The 16875-nt window shown below is 35.6% G+C and overlaps 1 protein-coding gene across 1 annotated transcript in view; it reads right to left on the bottom strand.

Annotated features, from left to right (window-relative positions):
• The window catches only part of LOC106871863 (dual specificity tyrosine-phosphorylation-regulated kinase 4), a 153929-nt gene extending 138779 nt beyond the window's left edge, over nucleotides 1–15150 (bottom strand). The window contains exon 1 of the mRNA XM_089358793.1: nucleotides 14505–15150. The gene's annotated coding sequence lies outside the window, so the exon portion shown is untranslated. The remainder of the gene's footprint in view (nucleotides 1–14504) is intronic.
• Between the last annotated feature and the right edge of the window lie 1725 nt (nucleotides 15151–16875).

The following is a 16875-nucleotide window of genomic DNA, read 5'->3' as shown; positions in this document are numbered from 1 at the left end:
ATTCTATCTTGTTTTGTTAAAAATAATTATTACAATCACACACACCTACACATATACGTATACAAACACATTAGAGAAAATAATTATTGCCTGGGTGTATCAAGAATATAAAACGACTGCAGTTGAAAGGTATGTTATAAATAGACATTTTAATATAACAGTTTATTACATGTCCTTTATTTATATTAAGAAATATTTACCCAGTGTTCTTTCAGTAACTATACATAAACTAACCAGCGTTTTTTCAGTAATAAACGATGATCGATGTTACATCTCAAAATACAACCACTAGATAACATTGAGAAGTGTATTAATTTGAATTACCATCCATATTCTTATCTGTTGTGTTGCAAATAATGATTACAATCACACACGTCTACACAAACATATACGTATTCAAGAATATAAAATGACTGCAGTTGAAAGGTATATTATAATTACACATATTTAACAGTTCATACATTTATATTAAGAAATTTGTGTAATAAATTTTGAATAGGGAGTTTTTACATCAACTATGTCACAGATTGCTTTTTGTGGTTTTAAGTCGTATGAGTTTAGATTGGTTTCAGTAATGAAGAGCGCAATTGAAAGGAAATGTCGCTTCGAAAAAGTTGGTATTTACTTGCCAGCTCCCGTATTTAGTCGCGGCCAGCTTTATGTGGCCTTAAGTCGTACAAGAAGGAAGGAAAACTTTTAAATGCTTTTAAAGGAAACAAGCTGTCAAGGGATGTTATGCTGCGAATAGATTTTTTCACAAAAAAAAATTGGTAATAAAAGAACTATTAAACTAAAACCTACATTTAGAGAATTAGAAAATGTGTCTATGATCACAAGCTTTTTGGTTGACCTACCAAAGGATATATGAATAACCTAATAAAACACTTAACATTTTATCTTATTAAGAGTATAGTATAAACCATTAAATTATAAAACGCATTTCCTTTTAAAAAGTTCTTCAGTTGAGTAGTGATCTTTTTTTTTTTTTTTGACATTATATATTTTGTCAGCAATTACATTGTGCTAATTGAAAATTTCATGATTCAATATCTATCATTCGAATGGATAAAACAATGGACAAAAAAAAACTATATAATGTCTATAAATATATAAGTTTATATGTGTGTGTGTATATTATATACATATGTGCATATATATATATATATATATATATATATATATATATATATATATATATATATATATATATATATATATATATACCGGAGTACTGTCCGATGAACGGGAACGTGAAACTCAGAGTAACAGTTCTTTTGTTATATTTCTGTTGCTTTTAAATAAAGTATATATATATATATATATATATATATACATTGTAAAATTTTTGAATTCGCATCATATATATATATATACCAGCATACTTATATGCATACGTGCGCACTCACACACACACACAAACACACACACAAACACACACACACACACACATACCTACATACATATTAATATTTAGCAGAAGTAACAGAGTGACTCAAGATCCAAGAATCTGGTGAGTCGGCACTTATCAAACTAGTCACAAGTCGAAGACCTGTCAGTTTATATAGTTGTTGATAAATATATTTTCCTTTGGATTGTTCTAGAACAAATCATAATAATGTCACGTGGATAATTCAAATACCTGTATGTGTGTGTGCGTTCGTATGTATATAAGTAGAGACAAAGAGCAGAAAAGGCTGAATTGGCGGCTAACGTATATCATATATGATGTTATGATATTACTATGATCTCCGACTCGAAGTATAAAGCAGCAAAACCTAGAGAACTGTAGATACGAGGTTCTAATCTCGTAAGTAGGTGTGATGCTCGTTTCCTTTGCATATTGTCAATTGTAATACTTCGAAGACACACACACACACACATGTGTATGTACATATGTATTCGTATCTGTGGGTGTATATATCTCTTGTTAATTTTTCTATCTTTTACTTTTTCAGCCACTGGACTGAGGCCATGCTGAGGCACGGCCTTGAAAAGATTTAGTCGAACGAACGAATCGACCACTAACATTATTTTTCAGCCCGATACTTCTTGTATCAGTCTCTTTTTACCGAACGGCGGCCTAAACAAACCAACACTGATAGTCGAGCGGTGGTGGGGGACAAATACAGACGCAAAGACACGCACACGTAGGTATATAAATATACATATATACACGTAGGTATATACATATGCATACACACAGATACACACGCGCACGCACACACACACACACACACACACACACACACACACACACACACACACACATAGGAAGTGTCACGTTGAATTGTACATTGTTGGTATACTCTAGGGCCGTAATTCCCAACGTGGAATATTGCCATGCCCCACCGGTGGGGCATGGCAATATTTTGGTGGTGCATGGTAATATTTTGGTGAGGCATGCGTAGAGTTATGTTGAATTTATACCCTTTGTACACAATGTTTAGTATACCAATAAGAGAAAGGGGGCAATTCGAGAATGAGTTATTAAAAAAAAATCTTTATATCCCTTCTATAGACAATTTTATCAAATTTTTGACACATTTGACATTTTAGATTCATAAGATCTAATGTCACTAAAGAGGGAATAAGATTATTTCCTTCGATTTAGTGGTATGTGAACACATGTAGGTAATTATATATTTTTTCTCTCCTTGTTTCTTTCTGTGTTCCTTTCTGTTGAAGAGCGTAGGCTCGAAACGTTAAAGACTTTCTCTATTCCCGAGCGTCATACTAATACATCCATTTGTTGTTTACACCACCTGTCTTCGTCTGTTGTTTTTTCGTGAATTCTCCCTATACGTAATTATAGATGGGTATGTGTTTGTGTGTGTGAGAGAGTGTGTGCGTGTGTGTGTGTGTGTGTGTGTGTGTGTGTGTGTGTGTGTGTGTGTGTGTGTGTGTGTGTCTGTTTGTGCGTGCGTGCATGCGTGTATGTAGTATAGAACTGGTCAGTACTGAAAGCAATGCCATCTTAATTCCCTGTGGAGAAATAAACTGGAGACAGACTTACGTGTGCGGTTTGTCTAAGAGTAGTGATTCCTTTATCTCTGGCGACAAAAAAATCTAGGTACATAAGAAAAATGTGGTGCTGCAGAGTGTTGATAGGGCAATAAATGGTGTTGCGGGGTGTGGAATGAAAGAACTGAATGGTGTGAAATGGGTTGAAACGGAGTGGAAGTAAGGAGTAGCGTCAGTAAAGGAAGAGAAAAAGGCAGAAAGAGAGAGAGAGAGAGAGAGAGAGAGAGAGAGAGAGAGAGAAGAGAGAGAGAAGAGAGAGAGAAGAGAGAGGGAGACAGACAGATAGACTGATAGAGAGGGAGAGAGAGAGAGATTTATGGTACTGGTAACGCACATATACATACGCACACGTATATATATGGACAGAGATGAAAATTAACAGGTCAGTTTATTCCCACCACTCAGTTTTGTGAATTCAGCAAAAAGGTAAAAAAACTTTCATCAAAGGCTTTTGCAGCTGAGAAGATTCATGGAATATTTTTTGTTTCTTTTTGAGCATATTTTCCGAAAGTTTATACTGAAATCGTTTTCGCATATCTACAGATTTCTGCCCCACCCGCCGACTTTGGATGATCATTACTTTCAGAAAAATAGATATAGAGTGTCTACGAATATTTGTAATATCATGTAGATTCCGAATATACAAAATTTTGGGGAGAAAATATTTTAGGAGGGATTGGTGTGAGGAATTTCGGAAAATTCACCGGAGTCCAATTCAATTCGTCTTAACTTTCAAAAAAATGGATATTTTTTTATGAAATTCTCTACAAATATACCTCGGACTATGTAAATTCCGAGGACATAGGAATTTGGGGGAAAAATAATTGTGGCCTATTTTTGAGAATTGTTTCCCACTTGCGTGTGTTTCTGAACAAGTCGTCCGTTTATGTTTCATTTATTCTGTTCTGTGCGTTTGTGCATCCGTAGATTTCTACTGAATCAACAAACAGGCAATGAAGGCAAATGAAGCCCTCACCAGAAAACTCGTTATGTTAAAAATAACAGTTAAATGTCTGGTACACAGAAATATGTTATTAAGACGACTTATCTGTTGCATACGATTTTTTTTCACTCTAAGTAAATTTCCAGGTAAACGTTTCTAATAGAAAGGAGAAGACACCAGAAGCAAAAATAAGGAATATACACGCACAGTTAAATATAGAAGTGCAAAGCATAATTTGTTGCATAATCTCTATAATAAACATCATATTGAATGGAATAATTCCCCGTTTGAATTTTTTAATTATATTTGTGTGTGTGTGTGTGTGTGTGTGTGTGTGTGTGTGTGTGTGTGTGTGTGTGTGTGTGTGTGTGTGTGTGTGTGTGTGTGTGGTAGAAATCTACGGATGCACAAACGCATAAAACGGAGAAAATGAAACAAATACGGACGACTTGTTCAGAAACACCAGTGAGAGGGGAACAATTCTCAAAAATACCCCTTATTGTTTTCCTCAAAAATTCCTATGTACTCGGAATCTACATAGTCCGAGGTATATTTGTAGAGAATTTCATTAAAAAATATCTATTTTCTTGAAAGTTAAGACGAATTGAAATGGACTCCGGTGAATCAGAAATTCCTCGCCCAAACCCCTCCTAAAACACTTTCCCCCAAAACATTTTGTATATTCGGAATCTACACGATATAACATATTCGTAGACAATTTCATTAAAAATATCCATTTTCTGGAAGTTATGCAAGTAAAAAAGTTCGTCAGTATTCAGAGGAATATTTAAAATTTGGATTTATACCCGATATCCACGATAAACTGTCACCAAGTTATGGGCGTAAAACTCGGATCTTGTGAATTTTCCGAAGTCCTCTCCCACCCCTCGGAAAAGATTTTCCCACAAATTTCTTTATAATCGCAATCTTTACCGGTTGAAAGGTATTTATATAAAATTTCATTCAAGAAAAAACATTTTCCTAAAAGTTATGAGGGGGAAAACTCGATCTTGTGAATTTTCCGAAGTCCTCTCCCACCCCTCGGAAAAGATTTTCCCACAAATTTCTTTATAATCGCAATCTTTACCGGTTGAAAGGTATTTATATAAAATTTCATTCAAGAAAAAACATTTTCCTAAAAGTTATGAGGGGGAAAACTCGATCTTGTGAATTATCCGAAGTCCTCCACACCTCATTGATTTCCGCGTATTTTTTTTTATATTCGTTTCCTACACATTTTCTTTACGTCCGTTGCACTATTGTTTTTATATTTTGTTTCCGTGTAATATTGTAAACATTAACCAAATTTTGAACAACAAAAATTAAATATCACAAGGGGGCATCAGGATTTTAGAAATGATTCGGTGGAGCATGGCCAAAAATCGGTTGGGAACCACTGACTGCTCTAGGATGTCCGACAAGTCGTATATCCTCTTCTTGTATTATTATCAAACAGACGATAGATAAATGCCAGTTGGCATTTACCCATCATCTGTTATGTTTCATTTGATTATATTGGGTTGGCAACTAAGTTCCCGCCGTTTTTTTAAATTTTGGAATTTATTGCGATTTTAAATTTTGGAATCTATTTTTTCGAGAATTCTATTATTGAACCATTTTGGAATCTTTTTTTTTTTTTTTTTTTCTAGTTAATTTTAGTTAAGTTTTGTTTATTTTCAGATCATTAAAATGGAATGTCAAGTTAAGAAAAACGAGCATTTTCGACACCTCCTTCTTTTCGCTTTTAATCAAGGTTCTAAGGCCGCAAAAGCTGCTCGCGACATTTGTGCTGTGTATGGAGAGGGTGACATAGCTGATCGGCATGCCAAGTTCAAAAAGGGAAATTTAGACCTCAAAGACGCACCTTGTTCTGGCGGTCCAGTTAAGTTCGATGAAGAGCGATTAAACCAACTTTTGCACGAAAATCTCGTCAAACGACAAGGGAACTGGCAGAGTAAATGGAATACTCCCACACTGCTATAGAGAAGCATCTTCACTCGATGGGAGAGGTTCAGAAATATGGAGCATGAGTTCCGCATGCTTTAAGTGACAACAACAAAAATCTCCACGATCTTCACTAGTTGCTTGCTCGTCACCGCTCAACTCATGGACACAAGCAACGATTTCTTTACAGAATCGTTACTGGCGACGAAAAATGGTGCCTGTACATCAATATGAAGCAGCGTAAGGAATGGCTAACCCTGATAAACAAGCGACACCGCGCGAGAAACATGACCTTCATCCGCGTAACGATGTTGTGCGTATGGTGGGACTGGGAAGGGATTATCCATTACGAATTGCTCGAACAGAACCAAACTGTCAACGCGGAACTCTATGTTCAACAGATGGAGCGACTCAACACGGCTATTCAAAAGAAAAGACCTAATCTTCAGCATGGAGTTCTTCTGCTGCACGACAACACCCGCCCTCATATCGCCAATATGACCAAGGAAGCCATTCAAACGCATGGCTAGGAAGTGCTGCCACACCCGCCGTACTCTCCTGATTTGGCACCAACGGATTTCCACCTTTTTCGATCTCTTTCAAATGCTATGCGCAGAGTTTGTTCAATACTGATGCAGAATTGAGAGCTTAGTTGGATCAATTTTTCGAGTCGAAATCGGGTGTTTTCTACCAACGAGGTATTGAAAATCTTGTTGAACGTTGGGACGAAGTTGCAAACAACAAGGGTGAATACATTATTGATTAATTAGTTGTTATTTTTTATTAAAAAATTGTCTTATTTCGATAATTTCAACCAATCACTGACAAGTATTCAGTTGTTTACATTTACTCCTTTGGCTGATTAAGCGGTGTAAAGCGTATTTAATCTCCATAGCTTCGTTTTATTTGCTTTTTTTCATTTTAAATTTGCTTTTTTCATTTTCTTTTTTTCTTCTTCGTTTTATTTGCTTTTTTTCTTTTTAAAATTGCTGTTTTACCCTAACCCTAACCCTAACCCTACGGTTAGGGTTAGGGTTAGGGTTAGCCTATAATAGAAAGGTTTATTAGCTACTGCCAATATGCTTCAGCCATTTTTTGACAAGGAAATAATAATTTTATCACCGATAGAATTGTTTCAGAATCGTTTGTTTATGTAGTCGGCACTTAATGTATATCGGCTGAATGGACGTCAGTGATTGGTTGAAATTACAGAAATACGACAACTTTAACATGGAATAACTTAGGGATTTCTTCTTTTTTTTTTAAGAAGACTAAGAGAAAAAGATGTTTTATATGACACATTCTATCAGTGTTCCAAGTTTCAAAGTGTTTCGTTAAGAAAATACTGTGGCCCCCGTTACCGAACTGTCTTACACACGATCTTGTTTTTAGGAATACCCAATAAGTTGTGAATAATATTAACTTTTTCTTCTTAAGCAATCTTTACTCATTCAACCCCTACTTCAGCCCAACTTTTTTTACATCTAAATTAATTAAATAATCCATTTATGTAGATTAATAGACCACCCATTGACTTTATTATTTATTAATTAATTATCAATCATTTAATATCTCATTCACTAATATAAGAATCACCTTCCGATAAATATCCCTCTGCTTTGTTATTAATTACCACACAACTACCGTATGTATATTCGTACTAAGGAGTGTATACTATTGCGTATGCGTATCTATGTACATACATGTAACAACATATACACATATATATGTGTGTGCGAATGTATGTGTATGTGTGTTTGTATGTACATATGTATCTGTGTGTGTGTGTGTACATTCATGTTTTTGTATGAAACTATATATGTTTGTATATATTTGTTGTTATTAATAATAAATATATATGGACATGTGTGTATATATGTTTGGTTGGATGTATGTATGTTTATGTATGTATATGTTTATGTTTGTATATATGCATATGTGTGTGTGTATGTGTGTGTGTGTGTGTGTATGCATATGTATATATATATTTATATATATATATATATATATATGTGTGTGTGTGTGTGTGTGTGTGTGTGTGTGTGTGTGTGTGTTTGTACGTATGTGTATACATGTCTGCATATATGTATTTATTCGAGTATATGTATGTTTGTGTGTGAGTATGTATGTGTGTATATATGCGTGTATACATGAGTATATATGATTATATACATTTTTCTCAGCATTTATTGTAGAAATACAAGATTAACTCCCTTTTACGATCACATTTTTTACATAACATTCCTCTCCAATTTTTATCGGATTTAAATCATCTTATTATCTCCCAACTTTATACTCTGAATTTTCTTTCTTTTTTTTCTTTTTTCTGTCCTTCTTTTCTTTCCTTCTTGTCCAACGTACTATCTGGTAGCGTCCTAATCTCCAACGGTTTTTTCAAATAAATTACGTAATAACCTTCTCCAACTATATTTCTCATATTCGGTTAAAATGTCTTACGTTTAAGCTGATTCCCATGCATTTCCCTGAAGAGAAGATTGCATTTTTAACATCGCCGATTCCTATGGAAGGTATAATTTGTAATCTTCGAAACATATGTTGGAAATAAAAGTATGCAGTTAACATATGCGTTTTACTCCATTCATTAAACTTATATATACTCAAGTACCCAAAATATCAAGGAGTTTCTACCTCATAAACAGGAGTTACACCACAGTTATTTTGTGATCTTTGCTACCCTGGTATCTATTAACCAATTTATTTTGTCCGAGTTATTTATTAATTAGGAGAAAATAAATACATATAATAAAATTATATATATATATATATATATATATATATACATGGTGAAGGCGCGTGACTCAGTGGTTAAAGCGTCGGGCTCCCAATTATGAGTTAGTGAGATCTATTCCTGGACCGGGCAAAATACTTTATTTCATGTTGATCCAATTCACTCAACTGTAGAAATGAGTTGCGACGTCACTAGTGCCAAGCTGTATCCGCGTTTACCTTTCCGTTGGATAACATTAGTGGCGTAGAGAGGGGACGCCGGTTTGCATGGGTGACTGGTGGTCTTCTATAAACAATCTTGACCGACCTTTTATGCTTTGGAGGATGTCTATGCATGTATGTATATGAATATAGTTATACCTGTACATATGTATATATCTATCTATCCATCTGTCTATCTCCCTCTCTCTCTATATATATACAGTATTATATGGCGGAATTCTCGTTTAAGCACTGCATACAAACCCTCATAACTTTTATTGTTGGGAATATTCAGGAATTACGGAGATGTACTTGCATAGCAAGTGACCTGATCTGAGATCGTGTGCTGGAACGAAAACAATTGCAGCGTGGAGGGTGTTTATAAGCCATTTAAATAACACACAAAAGCCGTCAGATTCACTTCAACATTTAAATTTAATTTGTCAAAATATTTTCGTCGCTTTGAGACCGCGACCTGTTCACTGACAAAATTCTGTGCTTGGCGAAATTGTGTTCTACGCATGTGAATTTATACGTTTGTGCAAAATAAACAAATCTTTTTATAATTCTATAAACCCTCTCTTTCCCCCACATATTATGGATCCTGGATCGAAGCACACCGTGTAACCGGTCAGAAAAAGTTTCACTTTTTGGCACTTTGTTTTATGTGTGAATTTGTGTTCTACAAACTGAACCTCGCACGAGTATGCAAAAATATTTTTGGGGATTAAAACGCTTTCATTCCCTCACCCATAAATCCTTTCGGATGCTCAAATTAGACTTAAACTGTATCAATCACCAGGTATTGAAGAGCCTGAGGTCATTGCTTGGATTTATCTACAGTGATTTATATATATATATGTGTGTGTGTGTGTGTGTGTGTGTGTGTGTGTGTGTGTGTGTGTGTGTGTGTGTGTGTGTGTAGTTAGACGTACGACTACTACTGTATGAGTTGTGGAGGCGCAATGGCCCAGTGGTTAGGGTAGCGGACTCGCGGTCATAGGATCGCGGTTTCGATTCCCAGACCGGGCGTTTTGAGTGTTTATTGAGCGAAAACACCAAAAGCTCCACGAGGCTCCGGCAGGGGTTGGTGGCGAACCCTGCTGTACTTTTCCACCACAACTTTCTCTCACTCTTACTTCCTGTTTCTGTTGTGCCTGTAATTCAAAGGGTCAGCCTTGTCACACTGTGTCACGCTGAATATCCCTGAGAACTACGTTAAGGGTACACGTGTCTGTGGAGTGCTCAGCCACTTGCACGTTAATTTCACGAGCAGGCTGTTCCGTTAATCGGATCAACTGGAACCCTCGATGTCGTAAGCGACAGAGGCCAACAACAACAACTGTATGAGTCATTAGCCAGTTAGCTTCCACTATAATGATTAGTCGACCAATGTACTAGTTATGATATACATAACACACACGCGCACACATTCAATACATACACACATGCATGCATACATACATACATACATACATACATACATACATACATACATATATATATATATATATATATATATATATATATATATATATATATATATATATATATATATATATATATGACCACTTCACATGTATGGCTTACGCTACTAAAAGTTTCACGCACATGAAACCCATGCGCGTCCTTCAAGCAGTAGCCATACCATCGGACTTAAGCAGTTTAAATACTGCACCGAATTTAAATACGAGGCTGTTTTTAAATTTGGTCCAGTATTTAAACTGCTTAAGTTCGATGGTATGGCTGCCTCCTGAAGAACGCACACGGGTTCCATGTCCGTGAAACTGTTGGTAGCGTGAGCCGTAGCTCTGTCGCGTGACTTTTAGAGCCCCGCTGCAAAATTTTGCTTCGAGGCCCCATCCCTTCAATAAAAATTCATAATCTACTCACCCTTTATTCATAACTATATTTTTCTTTATTCTATCTGAAGTTCAATATTTCGTGATATTCTAAAGAACATATTTAAAAGTACAAGTTAACTTTCTTTATACCTATTACAAATTTCAATAAGTAAAACTTCCAGATATGAATAAAAGAGCACTTTTATAATCCAGGCAACTTTCAAGGACAAACACGGCGCACTTTTCGCTTTGCGAAATCATCGATCAGTTTAGAATAATCAAGCTAAGATTTAGGATTGGATAGCATATAAGGAAACAGATCTTATAAGTTCATGTCCAATAGATATCATAGACAATCCACAAAGTCTGGTACACGTTCGTGGTACAATGTAATATTTTTACAAGAACTTTTGCAGGTAAAATGTATTACCCTTTTATTTCTTGAAATTTTCATTTAACATAGTTTAATTCTTGTTCAACATCCTAACCAAAGTAAATAAATGACTCATCTACGTACTTTGATCTTAACATGGGGCCCCTCAACCGCGGAAGCCCCCTGCGACTGCAAGGGTTGCAGGGGCTTAGCGACGGCTCTACTTACATGTGAGGTGGTCATAGAAATCAATATTAACTCTCGTTAGATGGAGTACTCTTTTTGTTGAACCTGGACATACAGACCTATTCATTATAAATATTATGATTTGTAAAATAAGTATTGATATAGGGTGTCCCAGTTGAATGTGGTGTGGAAATTTGGTTTCATTTTTTTAAGAATTTTAAGCATTTAAAGTATGAGTTCATTGTATTGGGACACACTTATTAAATACATTCTGGAATCAAAAATGTATGTAGTGTCATCGAAAAGTTTTAACTTGAAAATGCAGAATTATCAGAGTTATGGGCATTGAAAGTGCATCAAGAAAGTGCAATAATAAGATTTAGCAGTTGAAAACTGAGTCGTGAAATGCAGAATTCGGTCCACTGAATCTGGAATCAAAAATTTATGTACTGTCATCGGAAAATTTTAACTGGAAAAATGCAGAATTGTCGGAGTTATTGGCATTAATAGTGTAAATGCATAAAAAAAGTGCAATAATAAGGTTTAGCAGTTGAAAACTGTGAGTCGTGAAATGCAGAATTCGGTCCGCTGATCGTGAGAATCAAATACTGATCGCTTCACTAAAATCTAATAACTGCAAATGCAGGTACTATGGGTTATTTCCATTGAGTGTTTAGAAAAAATATTGTACAGATACTATGGGTTATTTCCCTTGGGTGTTTAAAAAAGATTAGTTATATGAGGTAGATATAAAGATCCCTTCCAGGGCCGTATTATCTTTTCTTTTTCAACAATCTAAGTAAGTCACGCGTTTCCAGACATGAGTTCTACTCATCTGTCAAGTTTCATCAAAATCAATAAAATGATGTAGGAGGAGTTAGCTAACAACGCCACAAACAAACACACACCGATTTTCCACAAATGTAGTAGATATATACACGCGTGCGCATGCACACACACACACACACATACATACATACATACATACATACATACATACATACGTACATACATACATACATACGTACATACATACATACATAGAACCAGTCGATCACTGGAATTGTAAAAATCTGTAGAACTTGCCATTTAAATATATATGAGAATGTCTAGATATGCATGAGAAATCATACACATCTGCACATACATACATACGTACGTCCATACATACATACAAACATACATACATACATACATACATACACACATACATACATACATACATACATACATGTGGGTAGGTGAGGTGTATGTGTATGCGTGTGTGTATGTATGCATACATCGATTCTTCTATGTATGTATATATATGTACATATCAAGGGATCACTATCCGATGTTGTTACACATCGCTGGTCATAATGCGCTTTTGCATCGTTTTACCTTCGAATGACGCCACCCCTCTGGCTAGGCAAGCAGGCCAACATCCAAAACCCTCCACGGTCGATAAGAGGACTAGAGTAACGTGAAAGAAAGTGTTTTGCTCAAGAGCACAACGCGTCGTCCGATCTAAGAATCGAACCCACGATCTAGTGATCTTGAGTGCAAAAGCCTAACTACAAAGCCACGTGCCTTCATATGTACATACATATATATCTGCATAAGTAGCTATATTTGTGAATGTACGTGTGTATGTGTGTATGTATACATGCATGTTCTGCCTTATCTTCGAAACGTCTAGTTAGAATAGAGGCAGCTGACGAAGGATTAATTCCAAGTGGCTATCTGTTTTCCTATGTGTTCGTTCCGTTGTCTGCAGTTCATTGTTCTAACCTGCTGTACCCTGATATGCATCTATATACACATGTAGATGTAAGTATGTACATATATGTGTGTATACATGCATATATATTCTTTGTATTATATATATATAATAACAACATAAATAATATACAAATATATGCATATATCCATACATATATGTACATACCTACATCTATATGTATACATGCATGCATGTATGGGTACAGGACATCACAAAAAACGTTAAACACAATGAGAAACGAAAACATAAAGACGAAGACAGAAAACGAACTTTTTTTCGAACAACGAAAAAAACAGAGAAACGAGACATGCAACATAAAGAATATTTATCCTCTTTTATCTTTTACTTGTTTCAGTCATTAGATTGTGGCCATGCTGGGGACCGGTTTGAAGTGTTTTTAGTCGAATGAACCGACCCTAGTACTTATGTTTTGTTAAGTCTAGTACTTATACTATCAGTTAATTTTGCCGAACTGCTACGTTACGGGGACGTAAGCACACCAACACCGGTTGTCATGCAATGATAGGAGACAAACACAGATACGAAAACACACACACACACACATACATACATACATACATACATACATACATACATATATATATATATATATATATATATATATATATATATATATATATATATATATATTGGGGGTTTTCACGCTGACTACTTGATAAATTCTTATAAAGATTTTATCCTATATTATATTATTATTATTATTATTATTATTATATATATATATATATATATATATATATATATAGAATAAGTACTTGGCTTTAAAAAAGAATAAGTCCTGGAGTGGATTTCCTCGACTAAAAACCGTTTTTAAGGCGATGCTCCAGTATGGCCGCAGTCAAATGACTCAAACAAGTAAAAGACTATATATATATATATATGGGAGAATATACGAAAAAACAACAACAGACGAGGACAGGTGGTGTAAATAACAAAGGATGTATTAGTATGACGCTCGGGAATACGGAAAGTCTTTGACGTTTCGAGCTACGCTCTTCAACAGAAAGAATACGGAGACAAGGAGAAAAACACGGAGAGAAAAAAATTGAATAGTGTCCAGTCAACGGTCAATCATAATATATGTATATATATACACACATATACATATACATATACATATATATAAAGTATAAAGTATATATGTATATATATATATATATATATATATATATATATATATATATATATATATATATATACACACACACATACACACATATACATATTTACATACATATATATTTAGTATAGATAGATAGAAAGACTGGTAGATAGATAGATAGATAGATAGATAGATAGATAGATAGATAGATAGATAGATAGATAGATAGATAGATAGATAGATAGATAGATGTGTATGTATGTACGTATGTATGTATGTATGAATGAATGCATTCGAAGTGATTACACAGACAGACAGACAGACGGACACCTAAGCATATAAGCAATAGAACTGCTTACCTGATTGAGAGAATATTCATCGGAATATTGGTCTCACACTCTGTAGTTCTGTGGTTACACTTTATGTAAACAGTAGTACATGTAATAATGTATGCGTATGTATATGTGTATGCATGTGTGTATGTGTTCATGAGCATTTATGTGCTAACATGTGTATGTATGTATTATGTATGCATGCATGTATATATGTGTATTTGTATGAACGTATGTTACACAATACTGTATAATTTGTATATGTGCATATATGCTGTATAATATGAGAATGAATGTGCGTATATATGCATTTGTGTTGTATTTTTTAATCGTTTCATATAACGTAATCACTTCTAATTTAAATGCTTTTCTCTAAATATTATGCATGTATGCATAGATAGATAGATAGATAGATAGATAGATAGATAGATAGATAGATAGATAGATAGATAGATAGATAGATAGGTAGGTAGGTAGGTAGGTAGGTAGGTAGGTAGGTAGGTAGGTGTGTATTTGTGTAAGTGTATGTATATATGTATGTATTTATGCATGTATTATGTACATATGTATGTAAACTGCTTAGCGTTAATTTCCTCCTTTGCTGTCTGTTAGCCGTAAGTTAGCAAGCATATGATAATAGAAATATTAAGTTGTAGAAAGTAACAAACTAGCCAAATTGTTCACAGAGAGAGAGGGGGGAGAGGAAGAGAGAGAGGGAGAGGAAGAGAGAGAGGGAGAGGAAGAGAGAGAGGGAGAGGAGGAGAGAGGGAAAGAGAGAAGGAGATAGAGGGGGAGAGAGGGGGAGAGAGAGGGAGGGAGAGAGGGAGGGAGAGAGGGAGGGGGAGGGAGGGAGGGGGAGAGGGAGAGAGAGAGAGAGGAAGAGAGAGAGGGAGAGAGAGAAGGAGAGAGACAAGGAGAGAGACAGGGAGAGAGACAGGGAGAGACAGGGAGAGACAGGGAGAGACAGGGAGAGACAGGGAGAGAGAGGGAGTGTGTGTGTGTGTGTGTGTGTGTGTGTGTGTGTGTGTGTGTGCGTGTGTGTGAGTGAGTGAGCGAGTGAGTGAAAGAGGAAGGAAGAAAGAGATGAAGGAAAAAGATTTTTGTAGAGTGACAAAGAGAGAGTGAGGTAGGATTGTTATTGAGCGAGAGTGAAACGAGCAGAATCTACAAGTGTTACTTGTCAGACACGTTAAAAAACAAAAAATCTATAGGTCGGTGCTGTCTAAGCCGGAACTGTCTGTCTGCCTTCTCAGGTAGGAGGACGTTAGCCGTCTGAAAAAGGCGGCTCTATGGTTTGTAAAAATGTGATATTGGGTTAGGCGGGGTAAGAAGGCGTAGTTGAAGTGTAGTCATTAAGCAAAATGCGCGAGTAAATGGACCCCATGCTGAGAAGCTTAATTTGTTTGCACGTGTGACTTGCTCCGACCAATCAGTTTAGCTTGTGCTTATGTTATCACTCAACGCATGATTCGCCGTGCGGAGATTTAAAACTGAATGACTGGCGATACGCGATAATTATAATCAATATTTAGCAATATGGAGGCGCACCGGGCAAAAATGCTTAGCGGCATTTCGTCCGTCTTTACGTTTTAAGTTCAAATTCGGTAGAAGTCGATTTTGTAGTTCACCCTTTCGGGGTTGATAAAATAAGTAGCAATTTAGCACTAGGGTCGATGTAATCAACTTTGCAGCCTGCAAATAACTGCTGACCTTGTGCCAAAATTCGAAACCAATACTTGCTATGTATTGAGGCAAGGAGTATAAACATAGAGGTGGTTTCACTTTTAAACCCACGGATTGATTCTGTCATCAATCCGGGGACTGGACGGCATGTTGTGTCTTTGAGCAAGTATTAGGTCCATGGTAAAGACTAACGCCCTCCGGATCTTTTTTAAAACGGGGGCCACATTTTTCATTAACGAAACACTTTGAAACTTGGAACACTGGTAGAATGTGTCATATAAAACATCTTTTTCTCTTAGTCTTCTTTAAAAAAAAAAGAAATCCATAACTTATTCCATGTTAAAGTTGTCGTATTTCTGTAATTTCAACCAATCACTGACGTCCATTCAGCCGATATACATTAAATGCCGACTACATAAACAAACGATTCTGAAACAATTAACCCTAACCCTAACCCTAACCCTAACCCTAGGGTTAGGGTTAGGGTTAGGGTTAGGGTTAAAGCAAATTTAAAATGAAAAAAGCAAATAAAACGAAGGTATGGAGATTAAATACGCTTTACATCGCTTAATCAGCCAAAGGAGTAAATATAAACAACTGAATACTTGTCAGTGATTGGTTGAAATTATCGAAATAAGACAATTTTTTACATGAAATAATTTCGAATACAAAAATATTTTTCTGTTCTACGTAAAACATTAATGAAAAATGTGGC

This window comes from Octopus bimaculoides, chromosome 10 (assembly GCF_046866305.1).
Source record: "Octopus bimaculoides isolate indiv1 chromosome 10, ASM4686630v1, whole genome shotgun sequence".
Taxonomy (NCBI): Eukaryota; Metazoa; Mollusca; class Cephalopoda; order Octopoda; family Octopodidae; genus Octopus; species Octopus bimaculoides.
This window is presented reverse-complemented; position numbering and strand designations above follow the sequence as displayed.